We start from the raw sequence: 18,322 nt of genomic DNA, 5'->3' as shown, positions 1-18,322 counted from the left end.
GGGGTTGCTGACTTCAAGTCTGGAGATCAGTCAGGTGAGTATTGGTGAAGGGTACATTTTTAGTTCTGCTCAAGAAGGAGCAAGACGAAATACACTTGCTGTGTAGACTAGAAAAATTTCAAAGTTTTAAAGAAAGATTTGGCACCCAAATACACCTATTTTAAGTGTTCATTTTTGATGAGTTTTGACAAATATATACACCCATATATCCACCACCACAGTCAAGATTTAGAACATTTCCATGACCCAAAAATGTTTCCTTGAGCTTTTTCCTAGTCAATTCCTTATCTATGCCCACAAACAACTGCATATCTGCTTTCTATCAGCATAGATTAGATTTGCCTTTAAAACAAAAGCGTTTCAGATAAATGAAACCATACAGTATGTACTCTTTTGTATTGGGATTCTTTTGCAGAGCATAAAGTTTTTTAGATTTATCTGTGTTGTTGCGTATATCAGTAATTTATTCCTTTTTATTGCTGAGTAGTATTCCTCTGCATAGGCATTCCACAATTTATCCATTCACCTGTTGAAGAACATTTGGATTCTATATTAGTATGATTAAATCTCCATCATTTAGTAGGCCTATGTCTCTGGGCTGTGACTGTTGTTTTTCTCCAGTGGTATAGCTTTTATAAAAAATTTGTCTTAGGTGAGACAGCAATGCTATATAAGTGGCTGGAGTGGGAGAAATTCCCTTCCTCTAATTGTGATAAAGCTCTGGAAAAGTCTTTTCCTCTGGATAGCAGGCCTTCATTATGGAGAAGGCATGTTTCATAGTGATTACTCTTCCCTTTCCCTTGCCAGGGCCATGAGTGTATCTATCTTGAATCTTCACTATGAGAACCTCGTCAGTTTCCTGGAGGTAAAGCCTATGAGGGTGTGGGGTCCCCCAAAAAGTGGCCCTCAGAAATTTCTTACTCTCACACTAGTCCATGCTTAGTCTCCAGCAATTTGTCAACCCTACCATTAAGTGTTCCTACCAGTTTATGGCTCCCACGGCTTCTGCTCCAAGTAAGCAGATCTTGGCTATGCCTCTCTGAATGCATCTATCTCCAGATTTCAAGGTGGTGGTTTGCCCTGTGACCTCAATTCTCTGATGGCTCCAAGGAAAGTCTTGATTTTCAATTTGTCCAGCATATTCTTGTTGTAAGGACAGGTGTGACATCTTTTAAGTTCTTTTTTTTAAAATTAATTAATTTTTATTTTTGGCTGTGTTGGGTCTTTGTTGCTGTGTGCGGGCTTTCTCTAGTTGCGGCGAGCAGGGGCTACTCTTCCTTGCGGCACGTGGGCTTCTCATCGCGGTGGCTTCTCTTGTTGCAGAGCACGGGCTCTAGGCGCACGGGCTTCAGTAGTTGCAGCACGTGGGCTTGGTCGTTGTGGCTCACAGGCTCTAGAGCACAGGCTCAGTAGTTGTGGCGCACAGGCTTAGTTGTTCCGCAGCATGTGGGATCTTCCTGGACCAGGGCTCAAACCCGTGTTCCCTGCACTGGCAGATGGATTCTTAACCACTGCGCCACCAGGGAAGCCCTAAGTTCTTTACATGTTGGAACTGAAACCAGAAGTGTCCCTCACTTTCATTTTTGAAAGACATTTTCACTGGGTATACAGTTCTAAGTTGACATTTTATTTCCATTGTCTTTAGGCGTTAATGGTTTCTAACAGGAACTCTACAGTGTTTCTTAGTCTTGTTCCTCTGTATGTAAAACACCTTTTCCCCATCTTCCTCTGGCTGCATTTAATATTTTCTCTTTTTAATAATTTGATTATAATATGCCTCTCTGTGGTTTTCTTTCTGTTTATCCTCCTTGGGATTTGTTGATATTCTTGGTACTGGGGGTTTATAGTTTGTGTAATTAGGAAATTTTTCAGCCATTATTTCTTCAAATAATTTTTCTATTCCTCCTTCTATCTCCTGTCTTTCTGTGACTCCAGTTAGCACATTAGACCGCTTAATATTGTTCCATAGGTCATTGAGTTTCTTTTCATTTTTCTCCAGATTTTTTTCTGCTTGTGCTTCAGTTTGGTTAGTTTTTATTGTTATGTCTTCAAGTTTGCTAATCTTTTTTTGTGCAGTATCTAATCCAATGTTAATCTAAGTCAATGAATTTCATATTTCACATATTTCATTTCTAAAAATTTCATTTGACTTTTATTTATATTTTCTGTTCTCTCCTCATTATGTTCATGTTTTTCTTAAAAAATTTGAGCGCGCAGGGGCTTCCCTGGTGGCACAGTGGTTAAGAATCCGCCTGTCAATGCAGGGGACACGGGTTCGAGCCCTGGTCCGGGAAGATCCCACGTGCCGCAGAGCAGCTAAGCCCGTGCACCACTACACTGAGCCTGTGCTCTAGAGCCCGCGAGCCACAACTACTGAGCCCGTGCGCCTAGAGCCCGTGCTCCGCAACAGGAGAAGCCACCGCAATGAGAAGCCCACGCACTGCCACGAAGAATAGTCCCCGCGCGTCGCAACTAGAGAAAGCCCACGTGCAGCAATGAAGACCCAATGCAGCCAAAAAATAAATTAAATAAATAAATTTATAACAAAAAAATAGAAAAGAAAATTTGAGCGTGTTGATTACATTTTCCATTATGATTTTAATATAATTGTTAATTCTATCATCTCTGTCATATCTTGGTCTCTTTTTATTAACTGATTTATTTTCATGGTTATATGTCAAATTTTCCTGCTTCACAGGGCTAGTAGTTTTTTATTGGCTGCTGGACAGTGTGAAGTTTATGTTGTTAAGTGTTGGATTTAGTTGTATTCCTTTAGACAGTGTTGGGCTTTGTTCTACAGTTAGCTCACTTGTGGGTCAGTTTTATCATTCCAGAGCTTGTTTTTAGCTTTTAAAAGGGCAGATCTAGATGCTGATTTAGCCTCACTTTTAAGGAATGACCTTTCTGATGTCTCTACTGAGTGATCCTTTTATTCTCTGAACTCTGTTTTCTTTGGCTGGTGGAAAGACCAGTGATTCCTAGCTCCATGTGAGTTCTGGGAATTTTTGTCTCACCAGTCTCTGATAATTCCTTGTGACCTGAAGGATGAATTCAGTGGAGAGGAAAGAGAGTGAGAGTGAAAGTGAGAGTGAGAGAGAGAGAGAGAGAGAGGGAGAGAGGTCGTCTACTAAATAGAATAGGAACTATGATATGAAAGTAGTTTGTAGTTACCTGAGTTGGGAACTGTTTTGTCTCCCTTTTGGCTCTATGAAGGCTCTTGTAAATATAGGTATGAGTCTTACCTCCTCACTTTACACTTTTTCTTTTTTAAAAAAAAAAATTTATTTATTTAATTTTTGGCTGCATCGGGCCTTAGTTGCGGCACACAGGATCTTCGCTGCAGCATGTAGGATCTTTCGTCGTGGCGCAGGGGCTCTTCATTGTGGCATGCAGGCTCTTTGTTGCAGCGTGCGGGCTTTTCTCTAGTTGTGGCACGTGGGCTCCAGAGCACATGGGCTCTGTAGTTGTGGTACGTGGGCTCCAGAGCACGTGGGCTCTGTAGTTGCGGCACACAGGGTTTCTAGTTGTGGTTCTTGTGCTCAGTAGTTGTGGCGCATGGGCTTAGTTGCCAAACAGCATGTGGGATCTTAGTTCCCTGACCCTGGATCAAACCCACGTCCTCTGCATAGGAAGGCGGATTCTTAACCACTGGACCACCAGGGAAGTCCCTACACTTTTTCTTAATTGTGAGTATGAACCTGGAGCTACCTTTAGTCATGACAGCTGAATCTGTACCTAGCTTTTGTCTTCTGAAGCTTACCCTGATATAGCCAGTAAACCAGGAAATTAAACATACAGTTGTTTCAATCTAAGGAGGCTCAAACAGAAGATTCTTAGATTCTTGGTCTCCTCCTCTACTGTAGAGAGAGGTGGCAGTGTTGCTGATTGGAAAAACCACTAAACTAGGTAGAGGCCTCCAGATGTCAGGCTTCTAGAACTGGCTTTCCTATTCTTTGTGGGACTGAAAACTCACTTGATCCCTCCCTCCAGTGCTCTTTAGGTTAGATGGTCTTCAGTCCCTTTCATCTCAGATAGCCTACAATTCTAATATAGGACAGAGGTCAGATGTCTGGTAGCTTCAGTGACCCCAAATTAGAAGGCAGTAAAAAAATATTCTGGGAATTACGAATCAGGAACAAGACCAAATTCCTCTTTTTCTTTAGCAGCCAATGAGCTCAAGTACAAATTGGTTTCTCTGTGCTATAAACTGTAGTGTAGTTTCCCATGAGTGTCATATATGCATCCTGAATTGCTCCTTGGAGTTTGTCCATCAATTCTAAGTTATATTTTACCTGGTCTCATTACTGTGTTTCTGTATTTCTCAATTTTATTTTTTGTCTGACTTTGTTGTACGGATTCTTGTAGGTTACATCAAAATCTTTGTAGAGTGTGGTGCTGGTGGTGAGAATTTTAAAATCCTTAAATGAGGAAACAAATAAATAATGAAAACAGATGCAAAAATATCACAATAAACATCTAACACTTATTCAGATATTTATGTATTTAAATATGCAATTCTTCACAAGTTTCTGTCTCTAAAGACAGCAAATGAAAAGTCTAAACTGGAAGATGAATGGAAGGATGCTAGAGACAGGAAAACATGGCAGCAGCAAGAGGTGATCATTTATTTTTCATATCAGAGGGAGAAGAGAGATCCAAAAGGAGATAGAAAACTGCCTTGTGTTTTATAGCGCCTCACCTAAGCTGATATTCAGAATGAAGACATCTCATCATGAAGACTAGATTAAATAGTTTTCAGTAATGTTTTGCTTGAGAAGGCAGGGGAAAAGTACGTTTTTTGTTTGGGATTGAAATAGCCAGAAAGCTTTAATTACTTTTACTGTGCTATGAGTTCACTTCTCACCAAAATCATGGAAAATATGTTCTTTCGATTTGCTTGGCAGGTGCATTTCTAATGCAACTGGAAGGGTATGATAACAGAAATGCCTTCAGTGATCCACTGCTTTCAGGGTTCTACAAAGAATGTATTCTGACTTCACAGGCCCTGGAGGAAGGATTTTTCATACCAGCCTTCTTGATATTTGAGGTCTGATCTTCTTATCTGTTCTCTTGATGTGGCATGAGTGGGTTTTCTGCCCTTCAGCACAGCTCAGATATTTGATTGTGGCCCTTCTCTTCTTGGATTTGGTAGACGTTTATCAGGCTGGGACTGAGTTACCTTCCTGTGTGATGATTCTGCTCTCCCCAGTTTCCATAGCTCTGTGCTGTAATGTGCTAGGTTAGAGACCCTCATCGTTGAGCACAGATTATCATCATCTGCATACCTAGAGACTCCATCAAGAGCTGAGTCTTTGGGTCACCTCTCAAAGTGACCCCTCTACTCTGAGGGCTTACTTGAGATGAGAGAGTCCTTTTGTTCCTAGAATGTCTTTGTTTTATTCTTGGTTCAAAGACACTGGCTTTAACACTTTATACAACTAAGGTGACCTATGCTGTATTTCAGCCGTAAGATTCTCTCAGCCTTGCTTAAGAGAAGGAGGGATACTCTCAGGATGGGAACTTCATCCTGGCCAAATCTTTATAAACATTAAAGTCTTTTTAAAAAAATTTAACTCTTAAACTCAATTTGCATTATTCTAATCTGAGTGCCTTATCTCTGGGCCCTTGACTGAAACAAAACCCAGTAACAGTGGATTCGAATTTTCTTTGGATTTAACTTAATGAGTGTTTGGATTCTGAAATCTGTTTTAGATTCATTCTTCTGTATCTCAAACCTGTAGTCCTTGGGCGATATTTCCTCTTTGCGTTTATTAATCCTTAATGCCTGCCAGGAATAGTGAAATTATATTAATTTTGTTACAAGAAAAGAAATGATAAAACAACAAGCATTACCTTACATGTTCTGCCCAGGCAATGGTATCTTCTGGGTAACTAACTTCTGGTTTATGTATAATATTTAGCATATAGGTAATCTTTTACTTTAAAAATCAGAATATACATTTCATAGCATAATTTAAATATTTCAAAATAAAGGTAAATCACGTTCATTTTTCTCGTATAATTTAGAAGGTACTTTAGGATATTTTTCATTAGCTAAGGATATTTTAAACATTATTTATCATGGTATTCTTGAAGTAGTTAAATGTTCTAGTTAAGAGATTGGGAGGAATATTATAATCTTTAAAAAATGAAATGTGTTCTGACAATGTTTTGGTTGAAATACCTTTCTGGGTTAGATATAGGAGAAACAGGGAGAAAAGAATGCACTCAGCTAGTATTGGGGGAGAAATCGTTTTCCTTTTCCTTTCTCTGTGGGCAAAAAACATGAGATAAAAATAATCAGAATAAGGTCCTTAGGTATCGAGAATTTATTAGAATCAGAACACTTACTACTTCAGAGCAAATGAGATCTATAGATCGTTAATTGCAGCTTGGTGTCTTTTATAAGAATGCCTCATGTAGTGAGCACATTGTCCCTTCACTAAATGGGTAGTGATTATCAGGGAGATTACTGTGATTTATAAGCTCATTTTCTTCATTTTACTTTACATGTGCCAGACACTGACTCATACAATAGGAAAACAAAACAAGGCTGATTTTTAGAAATGAAATGCTTTATTGATTATTGTTCACACCAGAAAGTTATAATATATGAGATTGTTGAGTATATAGTATATAAATTTTTTAAAATGACTTTACTGCAGGCTTTAGATGATAAACTCTAGTTTTGGTATATTACATTCCTGCCAGAATCTAAAGAGGGTTACCCAAATGGAGTAAAACAGTATTCTTTATTGTTATGGAAGGAGAAATTATTTTCCTGGAAAAAGATTCTACTTTATCCTGAAACGTACCCTTTTCAGATAAGTGTGATTTCTACAGTAACATGAAGAATTTTATGTCTTCAACCTTTATGGAGAAAAAGAGTCAGATACTAAAGTGTGATGAATAATCGGGGAGTATGATCCACAAGCAACATGTTACTCCTTGTTTTTCAACGAATGGTTTTTGGTAGCTTCAGATATCAAAGGAATGATTAGATCCTTAAGTTACTTATACATGCAAAGTTAAGTGGAGAATTTACACAGTTATTCTGATTGTTGAGAGGCAGTAAAACATGATGATAAGAGCTTGGGCTCTGTAGCTAGACTGCCTGGATTCTCATCATAGCTCTGCCAGTATGATCCTGGGCAATTTACTTAACCTCTCTGTGCATGTTTTCTTCAACTATAAAATAATGATGTTAATATTACCTAGCTCATAGGACTAAATGAGTTAATACACATAAATTGAATGGTGGCAAACATAATACAAATGATGAATAAGTGCTAGCTGTTAGACAAAGAAATATGTATACAGATTCATGGGCTGATTTTTCTTGATCAAGAAGCAAATTACTCTGGCAACTTCAACATTTTAAAAAACATTTTGAAGTAGTCTGTTAATTTATATGTAATGGTGTAGTGATGGGAAATGTGGTAGAGTGAGAAAGGAATCCACCATTTTTGAAGAACCCTTGTAGACTTTGAAATAAAACAAATAAGTTTTCATATTCCAGCTCTGTTCCTTGCTGGTTTCTGAACTTGAGAAGATTATTTAACCTTATAGAGCCTCAATTTCCCCACCTGTTAAAGGGGGGCAGTGCTACCTTGCAGTGTTGTGAGCATTTGCAATAATGAATATAGAGTTTTTAGCGTAATGCTGGTAAATAATAGGAATCAGGCAATGATTTAGCGGCTCTTTCACCAGCTTGATAGTGGAATTCTGTCTCATCCAAATAGCTCTCTCAGGGTCAAAGTCAGGGAAGGGACCTGGGGGAAAGTCAAGCCATTACGTTTTACTTTTTCTTTTTTTTTCTGCTTTGAAAGTGAAGAGCACTTGTGATATATGAGTTTCAGAAGGCATTCCATGGATAGACCCAGTGAATCGTCTCAGCAGGATTTTAGAGACACTTCTCAGTGAAATCATCCAATGAGTTGGGGCAGGCACTGGGGTACTAATCCAAGTTCACATGATACAGAGCTGTTGAGACAGGATGGAGCATAGTGTTCTGGAAGAACATCAGGAGAGAAGAAAATATCAGTCATGTGTCTCTCAAAAAGCAAGGGTCCCAAAGAGGTCAATGTTGGGCAAAGTCAGAAATTTGAGTACACAGATGTTGCTGACTTATTTCAGAGGCTTAGCTCAGGGGCCGGCATATAGATTTGGAAGAGCAGCAAGACCGATTCCCAGTTTCAGAGGTTCTGATAAATTGCTCAGTTACCAAAGAAAAATCAGCACAAAACATGTGAGTGGTGGGGATTAACATTTACCCAGCATCTCCTTTGTGACATACACTGTGCTACATTTTCTGTATGGTAAGTACTGTTATTCTGCAGTTCTAAACTGGGGTTTGGAGAAACTAAGAAACTTGCCCAAAGTAAGAGCGCTGGCAAGTGGTAGAGCTGAGATCCACACCAAGATCTGTCTTGTTTAGCCTCTATAGATTCTCGGGGATTCTGGAACTAGAGAACAAGTCGTGGACTTAGCTGCTAGATCAGTGATGCTGGGAGAAACCTTATCTTGTGAAAACGGAAGAAAACCCACAGATTATAATTAGGCACACTGTCAGACAGAGCCAGAGGTGTAGAGTGACTTGATCCTGAGTCACAGTGATAAACTATAGCACCTTAAATTTCTGAAGACTAAGGCCAGGATTTATCTCAAAGCCTGGGACTAGTTGAGCCTTTAGCGGAAAGGTGATCCCAGTGACAGGAGGAGGGCTACAGGCAAGTAACTTCACAATTCATTTGTCTCCCACCCCACCTTCCACAGTACTTTATTTTTTAAATTAATTTTTCTTGGAGTATAGTTGATTTACAATGTTGTGTTAGTTTCTGCCATACAGCAAAGTGAATCAGTTGTACATATATCCACTCTTTTCTAGATTCTTTTTCCATATAGGTCATTACAGAGTAATAAGTGGAGTTCCTTGTGCTATACAGTAGGTTCTTTTTAGTTATCTATTTTATATACAGTAGTCCTGCAGTACTTAAATGGTCCCCTGGAGTCTGCAAAGTGCAAAGCGTTAATGTAAAACTCTAAGTGCTTTTGCTGTCTAATTTGTTATCATGGAGTGGCCAAGTCATATTTATGGCGAGCAACAAGGATCCCTAAGTTAAGGATATAGAGGTATGTTGGCAGTGTTTTATGTGGAAATTCTGTTCTCTGAATTTCATTAAAATAAATCATGGCCTGAATATCCTACGTCTAAAGGAAATAGAAAAATATTATCACCAAGTTGGAAACAGGATGAAAACAGAGATGTCTCTATTACTAAGTTATGCCAAAAAGTTTCATATTTAACTACTTATTTTTAGGACCACAGGACAGAAATTATATCTTAGATACTTAAATTACTATATGAAGGTTGGATTTTTGAGGCTAGTTAAAGTCAGGCTTTGATTCCATAAAACTGATTACTCTTTAAGGCTACCTCACAGGCGAAACATTTTATGTTACACTCAATTAGTTGAGTTCTAAATTTTTTATGTGTCAGAGGATTTGTTTACCATTAGGAGAAATGGGAAACAGTTTGGGACCATTTGCATATTCTCTTTAATCATGTAGTAAGTTAAGTTGCTTGTTTGGTTAACAGAAAGAATCCCTCTTATCTACTATGGGAAGGCTTGCTTTGGACCCAGTAATACTCTTACATCATCAGGTAAGTGTCTCATTGGATTGTCAAAATTTGTGAGTTGAGGATATAGTTAAATTGAAATTTTAAATATTCCAGGGACATATTTATCTTTTTTCTAGGTTGTGAAACGGTGACACATTTTGGAATGGAAGGTTAGCTTGTTTGTCACTTTCTTCAAACTTTTGTTTCCAAAAGCTTCTTGTGATGTTTGGTATGTATGTACGTATGTACGTATGTATGTATTTAAAATTCATTCATTTATTTATTTATTTTTGGCTGCATTGGATCTTTGTTTCCGAGCGGGCTTTTCTCTGGTTGCGGCGAGTGGGGACTACTCTTGGTTGCAGCATGCGGGCTTCTCATTGCAGTGGCTTCTCTTGTTGTGGAGCACGGGCTGTAGCTGTGTGGGCTTCAGTAGCTGTAGCACATGGGCTCAGTAGTTGCGGCTCGTGGGCTCCTGAGCGCGGACTCTAGAGCGCAGGCTCAGTAGTTGTGGCACACGGGCTTAGTTGCTCCGTGGCATGTGGGATCTTCCTGGACCAGGGCTCAAACCCGTGTCCCCTGCATTGGCAGGCAGATTCTTAACCACTGCGCCACCAGAGAAGCCCATTTGGTAATATTTAAACTGTCTCATTGGGTTTGGAGCAGTCATACAAACCCAGCTCCATATAAAAACATTAGAATATTTTTTTAAACACTCAGGATCATACCACCTTAAATCAAACAAAAACAAGTGTACAATTGTTTCCATTTAAAAATTTTTCTTCCTTCTTTTCAGGATCTTTCCACACACGTGTGATCTTTACATTTTAATTGGTTAATTTTAATTATACAATTGCATGAATACATTCTCATTGGAAAAATTCAAATACAGAAATATAAAGAGTAAAAAATGAAAGTCACCCTTCACTTTCTCCTCTCCCCTTAAACCTCATCATCCTTATTAGGTCATCCTTAACCATTATTAAAGGCTTAATATGCATCCACTTAATTCTTTCAATGTAGCTTAATATACATATATACACATACAAACAGAAATACATTTTTAAACTATACCAATTGGGCAACACATTTTCTTCACTTAATATGTTTTATTTTTGAAATCATCCTTATAACTCTGCTCTTAATTGATGCCCCCTTTCCTAGACTCCTGTTACATCTTACTATGTATATATATGTATTTTTTTTACATCTTTATTAGAGTATAATTGCTTTACAGTGGTGTGTTAGTTTCTGCTTTGTAACAAAGTGAATCAGTTATACATATACATATGTCCCCATATCTCTTCCCTCTTGCGTCTCCCTCCCTCCCACCCTCCCTATCCCACCCCTCTAGGTGGTCACAAAGTACTGAGCTGATCTCCCTGTGCTATGCGGCTGCTTCCCACTAGCTATCTGTTTTACATTTGGTAGTGTATATATGTCCATGCCACTCTCTCACTTTGTCCCAGCTCACCCTTCCCCCTCCCCGTATCCTCAAGTCCATTCTCTAGTAGGTCTGCGTCTTTATTCCTGTCTTGCTCCTAGGTTCTTCATGACCAAGAGAAAAACCAATACCGTATGCTAACACATATATATGGAATCTAAAAAAAAAGGTCACTTAATATGTTTTTGACATATCTTTCCTTTAAAATCAGTCTCATTTTTAAAACTGCTACATAGTATTTCAAAATAGACATGGAGCATAAGATAGTTAGCCACTCCTCTACTGACGGACATTTAGATTGTTCCTCATTTTCTACTCCTAAATAATGTTGAAACGAGCATCCTTGAATATACATATTCTTTTCTAGAATAGATATTTAGAAGTGGAGTTATCAGGGTGAAAGATATCTTCAGTTTAGTTGAATTTAGATTGAAGCTGTCAATTTCTCATTTAAAAAAACTATAAAGTTTATGCTCCCAGTGGTATTGCAAGAGAGTACCATTTCTACACATCCCTGTCAACATTGACTATAGTAAATCTTTTAATATTTTGCTAATCTGATGGGTCAAAAGGATAAAAATTATTTCCATTTTAATTACTTGATCATAATAATAATATTTTAATCACAGATTTAATTTGCTAATCTTTACTTAGAAATATATATATATATATATATATATATATATATATATATATGCTGCATTGGGTGTCAGTTGCAGCACGTGGGATCCTCCGCTGTGGCGCGTGAGCTCCTCCTTGTGGTGCGCCTGCTTCTCTTTAGTTGTGGTGCACAGGCTCAGTAGTTGCAGCGTGTGGGCTCTCTAGTTGTGGCATGTGGGCTGCAGAGCTCGTGGGCTCTGTAGTTGTGGCACATGGGCTCCAGAGTGCGTGGGCTCTCTAGTTGTGGTGCGTGGGCTCTCTAGTTGTGGCCCACATGCTCAGTAGTTGCAGTGCGTGGGCTTAGTTGCCCTGCAGCATGTGAGGTCTTAGTTCCCCGACCAGGGATTGAACCCCCATCCCCTGCGCTGGAATGCATATTCTTAATCACTGGACCACCAGGGAAGTCCCTTACTTTTTTTTTTTTTAATAGTTATTTATTTAATTTATTTTTGGCTGTGTTGGGTCTTAGTTGTGGCACTCAGGATCTTTTGTTGTAGCACGCGGGCTTTTCTCTAGTTGTGGTGTGTGGGCTTCTCTCTAGTTGTGGCACACAGGCTCCAGAGCGCGTGGGCTCTGTAGTTGTAGCACGTGGGCTCCAGAGCATGTGGACTCTGTAGTTGTGGCATGTGGGCTGTCTAGTTGTGGCACACGGGCTCAGTAGTTGCAGTGCACGGGCTTAGTTGCCCCGCGGCATGTGGGATCTTAGTTCCCTGACCAGGGATTGAACCCACGTCCCCTGCATTGGAAGGCAGATTCTTAACAGACACTGGCCCACCAGGAAGTCCCGAAGTCCCTTACTTAGAATCTACTTATTTATAGCAGAGTGTCATATGGTTTTAGTTTTTTTGTTTTGTTTTTTGGGTTTTTTTGGTCTGCTGTAGTAATGGTGTTAAATTAAGCTCATAGTATAATTTGAGAAGATTTTCTTACTTTCCTATGATCTGGAACTATTTATACACAATATAGGAACCTGTATTGAAACCTTCTCTTCCTGGTGACTTTTGTCCTGGTAGGTTTTTAAATTTCTTTCATGATCATCAGCCTCTTCGTGTTTTTTACATCTTAAGTCTATTTTGGTAACTAACTTATATAGTTTAGAAAATCATTAAGGTCATCTGGCTTTCAAATTTATTAAGTGTGAAGTGATACATACTGTTTTCTTACAATTTTATTTAGTATTATCTCTATCTCTAGTTATTCTCATTTCAGAATCCAAGTGTGTGTTTGTGTTCTCTTTTTCTTAGCTGTGTTTTTGTTACTTAATTAGCTTTTTCAAAAAACTGGGTTTTGGGCTTCCCTGGTGGTGCAGTGGTTGAGAGTCCGCCTGCCAATGCAGGGGACGTGGGTTCATGCCCCGGTTCGGGAAGATCCCACATGCCGCGGAGCAGCTGGGCCCGTGAGCCATGGCCGCTGAGCCTGCGCGTCCGGAGCCTGTGCTCCGCAACGGGAGAGGCCACAACGGTGAGAGGCCCGCGTACCGCAAAATAAATAAATAAATAAAAACAAAAAAAACAAACTGGGTTTGGTTTTTTCTTTTTGTGGTTATTTTCTACATTATTATTTTAGCTTTTATTTATTTTTAAAATTTGTTTTTTATTTCTGTCAAAGTCACATATGCACATAGTTTAAAGAATCAAGCAGTTTTACAAGGCACGTTATAAGAAATATGGAGTCCTCTTGCTCCTATTTCTTACTCTCAAGTGTTTTAGATGATTCATATGATATTATTTCCATATCTCTATATAGCATGCTTATATGACTACTTCTTGATGTCTCAGTTTCAAGCATTATCAACTGACTTCCCATCATATATGATGGAGAATTAAGTCCAGCTACTCCCCATCCTTATCATCCCCCCATTTTCTAACCATGCTCCCCAGGCTCCCAATTTGTTGTAGTTTTGCTTACATCAATATTGAGGATTTACATTATTATGAATAAGTCAGTGGTTTTCATATTGGCTGTCCATTTAAATCACTTGGGGAGCTTAAAAAATACTGATGCTTGGGGCTTCCCTGGTGGCGCAGTGGATAAGAATCTGCCTGCCAATTCAGGGGACACAGGTTCGATCCCTGGTCCGGGAAGATCCCACATGCCGCAGAGCAACTAAGCCCGTGAGCCACAACTACTGAGTCTGCGCTCTAGAGCCTGCAAGCCACAACTACTGAAGCCCACATGCTTAGAGCCTGTGCTCCACAACAAGAGAAGCCACTGCAGTGAGAAGCCTGCGCACCGCAACGAACAGTAGCCCCTGCTCACCACAACTAGAGAAAGCCCGTGTGCAGCAACGAAGACCCAGCACAGCCAAAAACTAAATAAATGAAATGAAGATTAAAAAAAAATACTGATGCCTATTTCTGATTTAATTGATCCAGGTGTGGTTTGGGCATCTGAAGTTTTAAAAGCTCCTTAGATGATTCTAATGTTTGGCCAAGGTTGAGAACCAAGAAAAGGTTATTCACAGTTGATTACTCGGTTTAATTTTCCTTTCTGCAAAACCTTTTAATTTTCCTCAGAGGTATTATCTTCTTTTTACATTTGCTTCATTTTCTATGTTCTTATCCTTAATTCAACCCCACATTCCTCTCAATATGTTCATGTTCATCAAGTGTTCGTTCAGTGTTATCTTCTGGAAGAAATCAGTCTGGGAGCCTTCAGAACAGTTCTTGCCTTACTTAGTTGCTCTCTAAGCTGTTCCAAGCAGTCATCTCAGTATCTTACTCCACCATCCTCCTGAGAGTTCCTTTCTCTTCTCTTGTTTTGGCTTCTGGTTTTCTGGATCCTATGTCTCCTTCTCCTCTTGGTTTACTACCTCATTATGATAGAGCACCTCTCTTAACTTCCATACAGAGAAGAGTTCATAGAAGGTGACTTTTTAGAAATTATCTTTGCAGTAATACTTTAGCTGCCTATATAAATTTTGGTTGGAGATCATTTTTCTTCAGAATTTTAAAAGAAAATGCCTCCTTTTAATTTCCAGTGATGCCACTGAGAAGTCTCATGTCATTCTGCTTTTTATGAGACCTATTTTTTTTCTCTCTCTGAAAACTTTGAGGATCTTCTCTTTATTTAATGTTCTGAGATTTCCTGATGGTGTGACATGGAGAGGATCTATTTTTATCAATTGGTGGGTTCTTTCAATCTGGAAACTCGGGTCTTTCAGTTGTGGGACATATTTATGAATAATGTTTTTTGATGATTTCTTCCTCTCCATCTTCTCTCCTCTCTTTCTGGAACCTCTTTTATTGGGATGTTAGACCTCCTGGAAGTGTCCTGTGATTTCATTTTCCCTCTTCTTCTCCATCTCTTTGTCCTTTTACTGTGACTTCTGGGAGATCCTGAATAATATTTTCCCTCCTCTTACAATTTTAAAAACAGCTATCATTTGATTTTCTTGTTAATTCTTGGAATATTCCTTTGTTTTAAAGCATCCTTCTCTTCTTTCCTAGAAGCAACATCTTCTCATTTCCTTACAGGGAAAATAACGATAGTTTTTCTTTAAGTTTTCTTTCCCTTTCTTTCTATTTCTTCCAGCTTTTGCTTTGCTTTTTTATCTGTGTGTGTGTGTGTGTGTGTGTGTGTGTGATATTAGAGGTCTTCTAATAGTAATTAATTAATTAATTAATTAATTCTTGGCTGTGTTGGGTCTTCGTTGCCGCGCAGGTTTTCTCTAGTTGCGGCGAGCAGGGGCTACTCTTCGTTGTGGTGTGTGGGCTTCTCACTGCAGTGGCTTCTCTTGTTGTGGAGCATGGGCTCTAGGTGTGCGGGCTTCAGTAGTTGTGGCACACAGCCTTAGTTGCTCTGAGACATGTGGGATCTTTCCCGGACCAGGGCTTGAACTCGTGTCCCCTGCATTGGCAGGCAGATTCTTAACCACTGTGCCACCAGGGAAGTCCCAGAGGCCTTCTAACGTCTAGGGAATTTTGAGTGTTCACTTGTGCATAACAGGTGACCACTAAATGCTCATCAGGGACTTCTTTGCAGATAGCTGAGACTTCTTGTCTGTAGCTTCTGGCTAGACTTTTCTGTAGACGTACTCCATAATGTCATTTTTTAAGTATATTTCTTCTTGGCAGTCAGAGTTCCTAGAAAAGTACTCTTCCATTTCCCTGCTGGGTGGGGGTAGGGGGCGGTGGTGGTGTATAACACTGGCTGCCGTATTTTGAGAGCCAAGTAGAGGAAGAAAGTTAGAAGTCTTAACATTCAGCATGCAAATCATACCACACTTCACATCATACCACACTTTTAGTGTGGTACCCTTCTGTCAACTGTGTATGATATTCCACAGTCTACAGAACCTGTGTTTTTTTGCCTCCAGAGAATAAACTATGGTCTTCTTCTGGGTAGTAGAGAGACCTTTCCTGACTGCATGGAGTGAGATGGGAGATCTTCTTTCCCTCACCAGATGTTGATTTTATCTTCTTGTCTTCGCCTCTTCATCAGTGCACTTCAGAGGTAACTGGAACAACAAATTTTGATGCATTTTGGAGGATCTGTGGTATAAACCAAGTTCTTCCTTGGCTTTCTCCATTGCTGGCATAGGATTCAGCTTTCTCAGTTCTGGTACATAGGCAACCATTTGTTCATTTGCTTTGCAGGTACCAAAATTCTGTTTCTGTTTGTTCTTCTCCTGTTTGTGTCTTTGGAAATCTGTGACTATTTAAAAAAAAATAATTCCTTTACTGTCATTGAATTTTTCTTTTAAGAAATAAGTAGGAGACGTGTGCTCTATCATCTATAAAATGGTTTAATTCTATTATTTTCAGAGAATATATTTTGTATTGTTTCAGTCCTTTGAAATTTGTTAAGATTTGTTTTATGGCCTGGAAGATAGCTTATCTTGGTAAACGGTCCATGTATATTTGAAAAAATTGTGTATTCTGCTATTGTTTGGTGGAGTGTTCTATAAATGTCAGTCAGATCAAGCTGGTTGACTGTGTTGTTCAGGTCAACTACATCCTTATGATTTTCTTTTAATTTTCTTTCTTTTAAAAATATTTATTTATTTATTTGGCTGCATCAGGTCTTAGTTGTGGCACGCGGGATCTTCATTGTGGCATGCCTGGTCTTTCGTTGTGGTGTGTGGGCTCTTTGTTGTGGCACATGGGCTTCTCTCTAGTTGTGGTGCATGGACTCAGCAGTTGCGGTACGCAGGCTCTCTAGTTGTGGTGCGCAGGCTCCAGAGCACACGGGCTCAGTAGTTGTGGCATGAGGAGGGCTCTCTAATTGTGGCGCATGAGCTCTAGTGTGCATGGGCTCAGTAGTTGTGGCATGCAGGCTTAGTTGCACCGCGGCATGTGGGAAATTAGTTCCCTGACCAGGGATCGAACCCATGTCCCCTGCATTGGAAGGCAGATTCTTAACCACTGGATCATGAGGGAACACCCTCTTTTGGTTTTCTATAAATGGAATTTTTACTTTTGTTGTTATAATGATCTCATCTACTTTTTTTGGTGTTATTTTTTAGCATCTTGGAGTAAGGTTATTTTCAAAGTTTTAGGTTTTCTAATAAATGCTTTTAGTGCAATAAATTTTCCTCTTGGTATCACTTGGCCTGCCGTGCAGTGTTTTGATATCTAGTCCTCTGATTATCAGTTATTTCTAGAGGATTTTAAAATATACTTTTTCTATGTACCTTAACACAAGAAGATTATTTTTTCTATTAAACCTCTAGTAAAGTAGCATGCAGTAAAATTGCCTTTTTTGTTGTAAAGAATCTATAAATGTGCTGGAATTCATAGAAGGATACTCTTAAATTGTTAAGAATTAAAAAGTTTTTCTTTCCACTGTTCTCAGAGAATTTGGTCCAAATGTTCTTTTTAAATTTTTTTGAAAATTTTCATATGGCTTACTTAACACAGTCATTTATAAATATTTTTATGGATATTTAAAAAGATGGTATGTAAGATGTCTAGTATATGCTACTAGTTCAGTTGTTAGTCATCTCACTCTTATGACTTAATTTATAAACTGAACTTCTGTAAAAAGTGGTTGGTGTGTTCCACTGCAATTCATGACTCATAATTTATCTTTTTTGTTTTTCGTTTGTTTGCTTTATAAGTAGTTATTTAAATATTGTTAAAATCTTTTTCTTTTTTTAAAAATTTATTTATATTATTTATTTATTTTTGTCTGCGTTGGGACTTCATTGCTGCGTGCGGGCTTTCTCTAGTTGTGGTAAGCGGGGGCTGCTCTTCGTTGTGGTGCGCAGGCTTCTCATTGTGGTGGCTTCTCTTGTTGCCGAGCACAGGCTCTAGGCGCACGGGCTTCAGTAGTTGTGGCATGCGGGCTCAGTAGTTGTGGTGCACAGGCTTAGTTGCTCCGCAGCATGTGGGATCTTCCCAGACCAAGGCTCGAATCCGTGTCCCCTGCAATGGCAGGCAAATTCTTAACCACTGCACCACCAGGGAAGCCCTATTTAAATATTTTGAAGCTATCTTGTTACATGCACAAAAAGTTTTGATTATTGTATCTTCTTGTATTATATTATTCATCAACATAAAAAGAAATATAATTCCTTTTGTCCATTTTAATGTTCACCTTGAATTCTACTCCACTTTTCTTTTAGCTAATTTTGGCTTGGGTATCATTTTAAT

This window comes from Lagenorhynchus albirostris, chromosome X, assembly GCF_949774975.1.
Source record: "Lagenorhynchus albirostris chromosome X, mLagAlb1.1, whole genome shotgun sequence".
In the NCBI taxonomy this organism is placed as follows: domain Eukaryota; kingdom Metazoa; phylum Chordata; class Mammalia; order Artiodactyla; family Delphinidae; genus Lagenorhynchus; species Lagenorhynchus albirostris.
Note: the sequence above shows the minus strand (reverse complement) of the source record.